At 51.0% G+C, this 13,901-nt stretch overlaps 1 protein-coding gene, 1 long non-coding RNA gene and 1 other non-coding gene across 3 annotated transcripts in view; all 3 read left to right on the forward strand.

Annotated features, from left to right (window-relative positions):
* Positions 1 to 13,901, forward strand: part of LOC100447686 (neuroblastoma breakpoint family member 12) — a 2,265,351-nt gene that overhangs the window by 1,666,281 nt on the left and 585,169 nt on the right.
* LOC112131920 (U1 spliceosomal RNA) lies at positions 240 to 403 on the forward strand. Its single transcript, XR_002913763.1, has one exon. It is a non-coding gene; the product is annotated as a U1 spliceosomal RNA (small nuclear RNA).
* Positions 3,982 to 5,517, forward strand: LOC112130777 (uncharacterized). Its single transcript, XR_002912982.2, has 2 exons — positions 3,982 to 4,755; positions 4,959 to 5,517. It is a non-coding gene; the product is annotated as an uncharacterized LOC112130777 (long non-coding RNA).

The following is a 13,901-nucleotide window of genomic DNA, read 5'->3' on the forward strand; positions in this document are numbered from 1 at the left end:
ATCACGGATAGGGCGACTTCTATGTAGATCAGGCAGTGCAGAGGCTGCTGCTTCGCCACATGCTGCTTCCCCACGAAGGAGTTCCCGTGCCGTGGGAGCCGATTCAGGACCGCTGGTGGGACCTGAGAGTCCCAGCTGTGTGTCAGGGCTAGGAGGGCTCGGGGGTGCGCGGGGCAAGGGACCGTGCGTGTAAAGGGGGAGGCGTGTGAGGCTGTGGCGGGGCGGAGGTGCGGGAACTCATACTTACCTGGCAGGGGAGATACCATGATCACGAAGGTGGTTTTCCCAGGGCGAGGCTTATCCATTGCACTCCGGATGTGCTGACCCCTGCGATTTCCCCAAATGTGGGAAACTCGACTGCATAATTTGTGGTAGTGGGGGACTGCGTTCGCGCTTTCCCCTGATCTCTTTCGTGGCTTAAAGAGTAGAGTGTACGTTCAGTGGTGCTCTTCCTTTCTGTTGGTTTGTGTCTCTGGTGGTGCCCTTAAACGTTACTGTTGCAGTCAGGAGGCGGGAAAATAGGAAGTGGCATGTCGCCGTCCTTCTCGCTGGAGAAGTAAGAAGTGTCAGCCATTGTGAGCCTGTTTATCACAAGCTGACTAGCGCGAAGACTGCATAGCTCTTCCTTTTGCCCATAAGGCCGCTTATTGCAGAAATTGATCCATGGTCCTCCAGTCTCTTGGGTTCTCACGCTCTGTGGAAATTTTCGTGTTTTTCTCTAGCCTCCAGAGTCACCTTTTACACAGCGTCTCCTTCTAACCGCAGCCCCGTCAGGAGTATTTGTAGGATTTCTATGCTAGCGGGGAATGTGTTCTCACCTCATAGAGCCAGGTACAAACTACGCAGACGGGGGCTGTTCTTTGGGATGAAAGCAGAGCCTTTGGGGCTCTTAGTGTCCCCGTTCGTTTGCAGACATAACACGCTTACTTTGTGGAGTGGAACGGCTCTCCCGGAGCCCAGGTGCCCTAACGCAATTCATCCAGGCCCGCAGGTCAGAACCGCAGTCTCACCTGTCTTGGCCGAAATGCGCTGCGATCCTCCCTGAAATATAAGGCGGGAACTTTTATGAGGAGACGGGTCCAGTTACCCTACTATCTCCTGCCGTTTACATATCTAGTCTTTCTTCAGACTTTATTTAAGCGACAGCTTCTTGTTTGATGTCTCGCTTCTACATCCTACATCCACTGTCAGGCAACTTTCTAGATAGCACCCCGACCCATCCTTCCCACTCCCAAGCAGCCCTTTCCTATTTCTGGCGCCAGTGTCCTCCCACGTCCCTCTTTCTTCAAGCCCCCGCTTATCGCCTTCATGGACAGAAAATACTCAGCTCTCTCTCAACCTGCGGTTTGCACCTGACATGCGTCAGTACCCTGGCAAATTCCTTAATACCCCTTCTCAAATGGCACTGTAAATTCATCTCTTTTTAACTCCCAGAAGTATCTAATTGGTTTTGTCCCTGCACTACATGAATAGTAGTATTTCAGTACAGAAGAAAACCCCAGGCCTAGCGATGGCGGTTCTCGGCATTTTGCCAGCCTCTCCCAGGGTGCGCTTTCTGACCTCACCTACTTCTGATCAACTGAGGTCAGGAATTCGAGACCAGCCTGACCAACATTGCGAAACCCCGTCCGTACTAAAAATACAAAAAAAAAAAAAAAAAAAAAATTGCCCAGCGTGGTGGTATATGTCAGTATGTCTGTAATCCCAACTACTCAGGAGGCTGAGGCAGGAGAATCGCTTGAACCCAGGAGGCAGAAGTTGCAGTGAGCTGAGATCCTGCCACTGCATGCAATACAGCCTGGGCAACAGAGTGAGGCTCTGTCTCAAAAAAAAAAAAAAAAGAAAGAAAGAAAAAGAAAAGAAAAAAGAAAAAAAAAATAGCAGGTTAGTAGAAATATAATGCACACGAGAATGGTAAGCATGAAGACAATCTGTATTCCAGAATAGCAAGGGAACCTATTCCATTAGGGAGCCAACTGAAAACATCAAATCCCAGTTCACACCCCAGGGTGTGGTGTCACGTGCCTGTAGTCCCAGCTACTCCGGAGGATTAGTAAGGAGGTTTGCTTGAATTCATGAGGTCAAGGCAGAAGTAACCCTGATCATGCCACTGCACTCCAGCCTGGGGGACAGTGAGACCTTGTCTCAAAAACAAACAAACAGAAAACCCCACAAAACCAAACAACAACAACAATTTGTCACCTCACTCTGAAATGACAGTGGCAAACATCACTTTGCTATTGGAAAATTGAAAGAAAAACACTCCCTCTTGCTATCAACCTGCCCTCTTGCTCTAACATGTCTGACCCATGGTTTAAAATGCCCAAAAGCTGATGTACTCAATTTACAGTACACTTACCTGTTCTGCACCAGCATTTATTTTTGTGTGGAGGAGATCCCCATGCATGGTCGTATAAATGTCTAATGGCATGGAATGATGAAGGGCAGTGTCTTTAAGATATTTGGAGATATATATATATATATATATATATATGTGTGTGTGTATATATATGTATATATGTATATATGTGTATATATATGTATATATATGTGTATATATGTATATATATGTATACATATATATACACATATATCTGAAGAAACCCAACTTTGGGCGAGTTCCCTCAAACTTTTCACTAGGCATGACCACTGCTCTATTTTGGATAGTGATTCAGTGGGGGCAAAACCTGAGAATTATCTGCCTGGCTATCAAGAAGATAGCTCCTTGCATTTTTGGGGGGAGAACACTTTTGCTTCAAGGGAGTGTTTCTTCCCAGGATTAAAAATCTTTCTGTAACCTCAGGAAACACTGCTGATGAAAACCAGGGATGGTGGCTCTGGCCTGTAATCCCAGTGACTCGGGGGCTGAGGCAGGAGGATCACTTAAGCCCAGGAGTTGGAGGCTGCAGTGAGCTATGATGGCGCCACTGCTCTCCAGCCTGGGCCACAGAGACAGACACTGTCTCTGAAAGAAAAAGAAAAAAGAAAGAAAAACATTGCTGACGAAACTGCGGCCTCTTTTGCAGCTCAATAAAAAGCTATTTATTCACTGGCTAAGGTTGTACTAGATAATCACATCACTTTAGATGATATATTTAGCTGAGCAGGGAGATGTATGTGTGGTGGCAAATACCTTTTGTTGCGTATACATAAATATTTCCCATGCAGTAGAACCTTCTCTAGAAAAAAAATTAGAAAAGAAGCCACTTGGCTACAAGAAATCACTAAAGAAGAAATGGGATTTGATGTTTTCCCTGATGTTTTCAGTTGGCTGCCTAATGGAATAGGTTCCCTTACTGTTTCAGGATATAGATTCTCTTTGTGATTATCATTCTTGTGTGCATTATATCTCCACTAGTCAAATTATTAATGTTATGTATTTCTCATTGTTTTACTTCTTTTGAGAAACTAAATTCATGGTACTCCGAAGACTAGAGATGATTCAACAAGTGACAGCAACTATAGAATTGGCCGAGATCTCTCTGTCTTCCCCCCCCACCCCCACCCCCATTCTGTAATGCCAATTCAGCTTCTGGGTACTGTTAAAAGTTCCTCAGTGAGAAGGCTCCTTTCCTCCCCTGCCCCCAGTGTGGGACAGGACTATCTGGGAATGAGCCTTTCTGGCAAGGAGGGATACAGCTTTTGATCGACAATGCTTTCAAGAAAGACTTTTTATCTGGCCGGGCGCAGTGGCTCACACCTGTAATCCCAGCACTTTGGGAGGCAGAGGCGGGCGGATCACAAGGTCAGGAGATCGAGAGCATCCTGGCTAACACAGTGAAACCCCGCCTCTACTAAAAATACAAAAAATTAGCCGGGTGTGGTGGCGGGCGCCTGTAGTCCCAGCTACTCGGGAAGCTGAGGCAGGAGAATGGCGTGAACCCGGGAGGCAGAGCTTGCAGTGAGCCGAGATTGCGCCACTGCACTCCAGCCTGGGCGACAGAGCGAGACTCCGTCTCAAAAAAAAAAAAAAAAAAAAAAAAGACTTTTTATCTAAAGGGAGAAGGAGGAAAGAAGAGAACTTCTATGAGGAGTGTGAGCCTTTCCAAATTCTCAGGCCCAGAGAGGCATTACATTGAGACGGCAACCACATTCTGCTTCCTTTTTGTACAATACTGTATTTGAAAAACAAAAAAACAAACCTACAAGACTCATGAAATTGGACAACTTTCTTTATAACACTACTACTGGTAAAACCAGCAAGGATGGCTGGTTTGCAGTCATCTGAGCAGCCTCTCTAGTTTCATAGATATGATTTCTCTCTGATATTGAAAGGCTTCCAATTTTAAGCAAAATGCTACTTCACAAAGATAAACAGCTTTGAAAGGAAACGGTTTTCTTTGTAATCCTAAACGTTTTAGTCTGCGAATTAAAAGCCACTATTTGAAGACCCGCGCACAGCTTCCAGCTGGCCGCCAGAAGGGTCCTCCGCAGGACACAGGTTAAGTAGTCGCTTCTTTGGGGGATACTAGATGCGGGGTCTGGGCGCACCTCCGGAAAGGACAAGGGCGGGAGGGAGAGGTGGAACAGCAGACGTCACTTCCTCCGCCGGCTCCCGCAGCGGGTTGGTAGGCTGAGAGGCGGAGGGTGGGGCGGAAGAGCAGAAGGAGACTGGGAAAGGCACTGTCGGTGACATCACCGATAAGGCGTTTCTATGTAGATGAGGCAGCGCAGGGGCTGCTGCTTCGCCACGAAGGATTTCCCGCGCTGTAGGAGCAAGTCCAGGACCGCTGGCTGGACATGAGAGTCCCAGCTGTGTGTTAGGGCTAGGAGGGCTCGGGGTGGTTGGGGATTGGCTGGAGTGGTGCTCGGGGCAAGTGACTGTGCGTTTAAAGGATGAGGGGTATGCAGCTGTGGCGGGGCGGAGATATGTGGGATCTTACTTACTTAGCAGGGCAAATGCTATGGTTACTAAAGTGGCTTATTCTAAACGTGACTCTCACCTATTTCATTCCAAGTATGCTGTTCTGTCATTTCCTCTAACGTGGGAAGCTCAGCTGCATAATTTGTAGCAATGAAGCAGAAGTTACAATGAAAAGACAAGTTTTCCTGTACCTGGCGGACCCCCAAGGCCTGCAGTGGATGGAGCCTAGCAGATCCTTGACAATACTATCTGATAAAGCTACATCCCTGACAGTGCTTTCCAGCGACTTTGTCAACACGGTCTGCCCCCAGCAAGTATAAGAGGAAAAACAACAAATGCCTTTACCGCCTCCTCTTTCCCCCTTGCCACTTCTCATTATTCAAGTTTTGTAAAGTTCCTGATTTCCCTTCAGTGCAGCTGCAAGGTTACCAGCTATGCTTGCGTTGCAAGACCTGTCACAGTTTGATTAACTGCCTTCTTTCTGCTTCTGTAAGCCCTCTTGCCTGCCCCGCGAGTTTCGCACCATCAGATTCCTGCTGCACCGTTCAAACTAGCCAACCCCCTTTCAGAAGTGTGTATAAAAGTCAAGCCCTGTCTTTCTTCGGGGCTCACGCTAGGCCTGAGTGCACTCAATAAAATCCTTCTGTTCCACCCATTGGTCTCTTTGTTCTCCTGATTCCGGCAACAGTAGTAGGGGACTGCGTTCGTGCTTTCCCCTGGTCTTTCATGATATGAATAATAGACAGCATTTTTTTTTTCACCTATAGTTGCAGGCTTGGTCTCTGATTGTATGGTGTGGTCAGCTGGTTTTGTTTTTGTGAGACCTTATTTTCTTGTTTACTGTCCTGGGACAGATGTCTGTAGTCACTTGTTTCCTCAGGAGGCAAATTTCAGTCTCTGTGGGGGAGGTCTGTCATGTTAGCTGTGGTGGTACTTGGCGGGCAGAGCTCAGGGATCTAGGCTTCTCTGCTTTGTAGATTGCTCAATGGTCCCCAAGGCCTACTGGCTTTTAACACCACTTGAAAACCTTAGTGTTTTTCCATTGTCCCCGGAGTCACCTCTTACAGAGCCTCTTTTTTTTTGTTTGTATTTTTCCCTGAGACAGAGTCTCACTGTATCTGGTGGGATCTTGGTTCAAGCGATCCTCCCACCTCAGCCTCTGGAGTAGCACATGCACGAGCCATCGCAGCCAGCTAATTTCTGTTCTTGTTTTGTTGTTGTTGTTGTTGTTGTTTTGTTCTTTTAAGAGTTGAAGTTTCGCCATGTTGCCCAGGTTGGTCTCCAATTCCTGGACTCAAGTGATCCACCCTGCCTTGGCCTTCTAAACTGCTGGGATTACAGGTATGATCCATCACACCTGGCTAGCCCCTGCTTTTCCCTATAGCATTCATGGGAGTTTGTAGGATTTCTGTGCTGGGGGGAACATGTACTCAGCTCATAGAACCAAGTAGAAATTGTACTTGGAACTGGTGCCGTTGGGTTGTAGACATAACACGCTTGCTCTTTGTATGGAAAGGGCTTTGCCAGTGCCCTGGTGCCCCTGCACAGGGCATCGAGGCCTGCAGGTCAGAATGGCAGTCTCACATATCTGTTCGTGTAATACGCAGCAATTCTCCCTGGAATATAAGATGGGAGGTCTTGTGAGGTTCCTACAAGTAAGAAGACAAATTTCCCTGAAGTTTGTATTGACAACTTTAAAAATTAATAATAACAGCCCAACCTCCTGGATGGCAAATGTCCTTTACATTGACAGACCGCAACTGCCCTGCTTGCCTCAGCTCCTCCGTGCAGATGCAGCCCCTGATTCCCTCCACACAGGTCATTTCCTCTCTGCTTTATCCAAAAGAGGGAGACAGCGGTTCTGCAGGAACCGCTGGGCCTGCAGGCCTTTGCTAGGAGCAAAGTAGGGGGAAATGGTCGCTGGAGCTGGGACCTGGGTACTGGGCCAGGTTGCCCTGCAGGAGGGGAAGTACTCAGGGCTAGAGGGGGCCAAGCACCAAGACCTCAGCATCCTCAACCTCCAAAAGGACTCAGAGAGATGCAGAAACCGAAACAAGGTTCTTCTTTCAAGGAAGACCCCAGGGCTCTGAACCAAAATCCAGATTTTTCCCCATCTGCAGCTTAATTCCACCTTAGTTGGTGCAACTTCATCCTTCCCCTATGCTCAGGACAAAAAACAGTTCTTCTATAGCCTGGTCATTCTCTGATCCCATACATCCTATTGGTCAGAAAATTATGTTTTTCTTTTTTTTTTTTTTTTTTTTTTTTTTTTTTTTAATTTCTGAAGTATTTATTGATCATTCTTGGGTGTTTCTCGGAGAGGGGGATATGGCAGGGTCATAGGATAATAGTGGAGAGAAGGTCAGGAGATAAACACATGAACAAAGGTCTCTGGTTTTCCTAGGCAGAGGACCCTGCGGCCTTCTGCAGTGTTTGTGCCCCTGAGTACTTGAGATTAGGGAGTGGTGATGACTCTTAAAGAGCATGCTGCCTTCAAGCATCTGTTTAACAAAGCACATCTTGCACCACCCTTAATCCATTCAACCCTGAGTTGACACAGCACATGTTTCAGAAAGCAGGGGGCTGGGGGAAAGGCCATAGATCAACAGCATCCCAAGGCAGAAGAATTTCTCCTAGTCAGAACAAAATGGAGTCTCCTATGCCCACCCCTTTCTACACAGACACAGCAACAATCTGATCTCTCCTTCCTTTCCCCACACTTCCTCCCCTTCTCTTCAACAAAGCCGCCATCGTCCTCATGGCCCGCTCCCGATGGTCGCTGTCTCTTCGGAGCTGTTGGGTACACCTCCCAGACAGGGCAGCCGGGCAGAGGCACTCCTCACCTCCCAGACAGGGCGGCTGGGCAGAGGCGCCCCTCGCTTCCCAGACGGGGCCGCCTGGGCAGAGGCGCTCCTCTCCTCCCAGACGGGGCGGCCGGGCAGAGGCGCTCCTCACTTCCCCGACGGGGCCGCCCGGGCAGAGGCGCTCCTCGCTTCCCAGACGGGGCCGCCCGGGCAGAGGCGCTCCTCACTTCCTCCCAGACCGGGTGGCAGCCGGGCAGAGGCGCTCCTCACCTCCCAGACGGGGCGGCCGGGCAGAGGCGCTCCTCACTTCCCCGACGGGGCGGCCGAGCAGAGGCGCTCCTCACTTCCCAGAGGGGGCGGCCGAGCAGAGGCGCTCCTCACTTCCCAGAGGGGGCGGCCGGGCAGAGGCGCTCCTCACTTCCCAGACGGGGCGGCCGGGCAGAGACGCTCCTCACTTCCTTCCAGATGGGGTGGCGGCCAGGCAGAGGCGCTCCTCACCTCCCAGACAGGGCGGCCGGGCAGAGGCGCTCCTCACTTCCCAGACTGGGCGGCCGGGCAGAGGCGCTCCTCACCTCCTAGACGGGGCGACCAGGCAGAGGCGCTCCTCACTTCCCAGACGGTGTGGCGGCCGGGCAGAGGTGCTCCTCCCTTCCCAGATGGGGCAGCCAGGCAGAGGCGCTCCTCACTTCCTCCCAGACGGGGTGGCGGCCAGGCAGAGGCGCTCCTCACTTCCCAGAGGGGGCGGCCGGGCAGAGGTGCTCCTCACTTCCTCCCAGACGGGGTGGCAGCCGGGCAGAGGCACTCCTCCCCTCCCAGACGGGGCGGCCGGGCAGAGGTGCTCCTCATCTCCCAGACGGAGTGGCCAGGCAGAGGCACTCCTCATCTCCCAGAGTGGGCGGCCGGGCAGAGGTGCTCCTCACTTCCTCCCAGACGGGGTGGCGGCCAGGCAGAGGCGCTCCTCACCTCCCAGACGGGGCGGCCGGGCAGAGGCACTCCTCACCTCCCAGAGTGGGCGGCCGGGCAGAGGCGCTCCTCACTTCCCAGAGTGGGCGGCCGGGCAGAGGCGCTCCTCACTTCCCAGAGTGGGCGGCCGGGCAGAGGCGCTCCTCACTTCCCATAGGGGGTGGCAGCCGGGCAGAGGCGCTCCTCACTTCCCAGATGGGGCAGCTGGGCAGAGGTGCTCCTCACTTCCTCCCAGACGGGGTGGCGGCCAGGCAGAGGCGCTCCTCACTTCCTCCCAGACGGGGTGGCGGCCAGGCAGAGGCGCTCCTCACCTCCCAGACGGGGCGGCCGGGCAGAGGCGCTCCTCACCTCCCAGAGTGGGCGGCCGGGCAGAGGCGCTCCTCACTTCCCAGAGTGGGCGGCCGGGCAGAGGCGCTCCTCACTTCCCAGAGTGGGCGGCCGGGCAGAGGCGCTCCTCACTTCCCATAGGGGGTGGCAGCCGGGCAGAGGCGCTCCTCACTTCCCAGATGGGGCAGCTGGGCAGAGGTGCTCCTCACTTCCTCCCAGACGGGGTGGCGGCCAGGCAGAGGCGCTCCTCACTTCCTCCCAGACGGGGTGGCGGCCAGGCAGAGGCGCTCCTCACCTCCCAGATGGGGCGGCCGGGCAGAGGCACTCCTCACCTCCCAGAGTGGGCGGCCGGGCAGAGGCGCTCCTCACTTCCCAGAGTGGGCGGCCGGGCAGAGGCGCTCCTCACTTCCCAGAGTGGGCGGCCGGGCAGAGGCGCTCCTCACTTCCCATAGGGGGTGGCAGCCGGGCAGAGGCGCTCCTCACTTCCCAGATGGGGCAGCTGGGCAGAGGTGCTCCTCACTTCCTCCCAGACGGGGTGGCGGCCAGGCAGAGGCGCTCCTCACCTCCCAGACGGGGCGGCCGGGCAGAGGCACTCCTCACCTCCCAGACGGGGCGGCTGGGCAGAGGCGCTCCTCACCTCCCAGAAGGGGCGGCTGGGCAGAGGCGCTCCTCACTTCCCATATGGGGTGGCAGCCGGGCAGAGGCGCTCCTCACCTCCCAGACGGGGTGGCGGCCAGGCCAAGGCGCTCCTCACTTCCCAGATAGGGCAACAGGGCAGAGGCGCTCCTCACTTCCTCCCAGACGGGGCGGCCGGGCAGAGGTGCTCCTCATCTCCCAGACGGGGCAGCCGGGCAGAGGCGCTCCTCACTTCCTCCCAGACGGGGTGGCAGCCGGGCAGAGGCGCTCCTCACATCCCAGATGATGGGCGGCCGGGCAGAGGCGCTCCTCACTTCCCAGATAGGGCGGCCGGGCAGAGGGGCTCCTCACATCCCAGACGATGGGCGGCCAGGCAGAGACGCTCCTCCCTTCCTAGACGGGGTGGCGGTGGGGCAGAGGCTGTAATCTTAGCACTTTAAGAGGCCAAGGCAGGAGGCTGGTAGGTGGAGGTTGCAGAGAGCCGAGATCACACCACTGCACTCCAGCCTGAGCACCATTGAGCATTGAGTTAGCGAGACTCCGTCTGCAATCCCAGCACCTCGGGAGGCCGAGGCAGGCAGATCACTCGAGGCCAGGAGCTGGAGACCAGCCCGGTCAACACGGCGAAACCCCGTCTCCACCAAAAATACAAAAACCATTCAGGCGTGGCAGCGCGCGCCTGCAATCCCAGGCACTCGGCAGGCCAAGGCAGGAGAGTCACAGGAGCCCGAGGCAGGGAGGTTGCAGCAAGCCGAGATCCCGGCAGTACAGTCCAGCTTCGGCAACAGAGGGAGACCGAAAAAAGAAGGAGAGGGAGACTGAAAAAAGAGGGGAGAGGGAGAGGGAGAGGGAGAGGGAGAGGGAGAGGGAGAGGGAGAGGCAGAGGGAGAGCTATGTTTTTTCTTTGGTTAACTGCAGACTTTGGTCTGCACAATCTTTTTCTTTCTTGGTCTGAAAACCACCCCACAGTCCCATATGTAGCTTTTTTGGATAAACCTAGAAATGGACCCTTCTGGTCTTACAGCTTGAAACTTAATATTTGTTGGCCGGGTGCGGTGGCTCACGCCTGTAATCCCAGCACTTTGGGAGGCCGAGGCGGGTGGATCACGAGGGCAGGAGATCAAGACCATCCTGGCTAACACGGTGAAACCCCATCTCTACTAAAAATACAAAAAAGTAGCTGGGCATGGTGGTGGGCACCTGTAGTCCCAGCTGCTCGGGAGGCTGAGGCAGAAGAATGGCATGAACCTGGGAGGCGGAGGTTGCAGTGAGCCGAGATTGCACCAGTGCCCAGTGCACTCCAGCCTAGGTGACAGAGCAAGACTCTGTCTCAAAAAAAAAAAAAAAAAAGAAACTTAATATTTGTTTTATCTGAGTTCCTTCCTGAGGAAATGATCTTCAGGCCTGTCAAAAAAGCTATCCAAGAACAGAAATTCATCCAGAAAATGAGATGCTGGGACCCCCCATTCATCATGATTGCTTCCTTGCTCCTCCCTAGCTCCTGTTTTCTTACTCATTGTTACATTTCTTCCCTGCCATCTAAACCTCTGGTTTTGGTTGGTCAGGGAGATGGATTTGAGACTGAGTTCTCATCTCCCCCACTGCAGCACCCTATTAAAGTGCCTTCCTTGGCGATACTCGTCTCGGTGATTGGCTTTCTGTGCGGCAACCAGCAGGAATCCCAGATCTCTGAATTTTGGCAAAGGAGTCTCCTGATAAAGGCGGGATGGATTCTACTGACCAACATCAAAACGTTCAGACATTTGAAAGCCTTAATCTCAGCGTCGGGGTTTGGGCCGCCCTTGAGCCTTTTCCTTGGGCCTATCCATTAAAATCAGCCGGCCGAGCCTGTCTTCAAGGTCCTAGGGTAGGGTCAGGTCCTCCCGACTCTTCTTGACGCTTCTCCCGCCGGGTCGGCAGCCGCCCTCCCCTTCCCTGTGACCTGCAGAGAAGCTTCAGGGGGCGTTTATTCAATTTGCTAGGAGCCCACGAGGCACAGGCACACGGTGACTCTGGTTTCCACTGCACCCACCGCCCTCCTTGGTGCTCTCGCTCTCTCTGGCAGGCAGTAACGTTCTGGGTGAGCATGGGTGCTGAAGACACTCAGGCAGGGGGGGTAGGGAAGGGCACCAGCCTCTTAGGTCCTGCGCAGTGGGGATCGAAAAAAGGTCTTGAAGAAACAGAAAGGGAGCGTTGGGAGTAGATCAAAGGGAAAGAAAGAAATCCTAGGAGATTTCCTATCTGAAGGCACCATGAAGAGAAAGTCCGCCTCCTCTGGGCCGGGTCCTCCCGTCGCAGGTGAACCAAGTTCCGGTCTCCATTGGAGACCAAAGCAGATAACTTTGCCCTGACTCCTAGTTAGGAAGCCATGCTTTGTCCTCCCCTGTTTAGCGCTTGATCCTGTAGCACTTGATTGTCTCTCCCGGGCTTTCTATGAATTCCAGGGATGCAACTGAGAACTTTGTTTTTAATGCAGTTTTACTTGAAGTAAGAGTATTTTAGGCCGGGCAAGGTGGCTCACGCCTGTAATCCCAACGCTTTGGGAGGCCGAGGTGGGCAGATTACTTGAGGTCAGGAGTTTGAGACCAGCCTGGCCAACACGGTGAAACTCCGTCTCTACTAAAAATACAAAAATTAGCCGGCTGTGTTGGCGCAGGCCTGTAGTCCCAGCTACTCGCGAGACTGAGGCAGGAGAATCCTGTGAACTTGGGAAGTGGAAGTTGCAGTGCGCTGATCTCAAAAAAAAAAAAAAAAGTATTTTAGAATCTTTTGGCAAAGGAAATGAATTCTGACAGGTTTTGCACTTAAGACATTCAGATGTGAGGAAAACATGAAAACCACTATGCTAGGGAAAGCAAATGCTGTTGAGAATATCTCACAAACACAAATTACACATCAGCAGGTAGGTTTGACCCTCAGGTTCGGCACATTTTACTTTAAATGCACTGTTGGTGGAACTTAGGATGAATCTAGGACAGTCACGATGTATATATGTATGTGTGTATATATGTGTATATATATATATACACACATATATACACACATATACACACATACACATATGTGTATATATGTGTATATGTGTCTATATACACACATATACACACATACACGTGTATATGTGTGTATATTAACACACATACACATAACACACATACACATGTGTGTATATGTGTGTGTTAACACATATATACACATATGTGTATGTGTGTATATATACACGTATACACATATGTGTATATATGATATGTGTGTATATATACACATATGAGCATATATATGTGTGTGTATATATATACATATATACACATATATACATATATACACACATATACACATATATACATATATACACACATATATATACATATATATGTGTGTGTGTATATATATATATGTGTGTATATATATATATATATATATATATATATATATATATACGAGAGACAGAGAGACTGGGTCTTGCTGTCTTGGCCACGCTGGTCTCCAGCTCTGGGCCTCAAGCGATCCTCCTGTCTCCCCTTCCCAAAGTGCTGGGACTACAGGTGTGCACCACCTTGTCCAGCCCATTTTAATGTTTTTAATTTAAATATGCATTCCAAATATTATATGACAAGTACAAGAAGCCCGCTTTATGCCAGTTTTAGAAAAACAAAGTGGCAACATCCTAAAGTACTGAAAGAAATAAAGTTTTCCTAGAATTCTATGCCAAAATGAAAAATCTTTCAAGAATATGACTGAAATAAGGACATTTAAAGACATACAAAAAAAATGAAAGAATTCAGCAACCCACACTACAAGAACTGCAAAAGGAGTCCTCCAGAACTAAGGATAAGGATACCAGACAGAAAACTGGATCTACACAAAGAAATGAAGACTGCTGGAAATCGGTATATACATAGTTAAATATACATGTTCTTCTTATTTGAATCTTTTAAAATAATTTGACCAATTAAACAAAAGCAATAATAATGGATTGTGGGGTTTATAACATGTCTAAAACCAAATTACATGACAACACTAGCATAATGGCCAGAAGGGGAGGTGGAATGTCACTAGATGGCACTGATAAAGATGTATTCTGGCGACCCTAAAGCCATCACTGAAAAAGCAAAAGCAGGGAAAGAAGTCGGGGAGCGGCAGACAAGAAGAAAGAAAGAGTTACAGCTAATAAGCCAAAAAAGGAAAGAAAATGGAATGATATAAAAACCATGTAATCACTATGCTGGAGCAACTGCTCTCCAGGCCTCTACCCTATAGAAATACACTAGTGGCCAATGAGAAGTGTACCAGAATTATGACTGCAG

This window comes from Pongo abelii, chromosome 1 (assembly GCF_028885655.2).
Source record: "Pongo abelii isolate AG06213 chromosome 1, NHGRI_mPonAbe1-v2.0_pri, whole genome shotgun sequence".
Taxonomy (NCBI): domain Eukaryota; kingdom Metazoa; phylum Chordata; class Mammalia; order Primates; family Hominidae; genus Pongo; species Pongo abelii.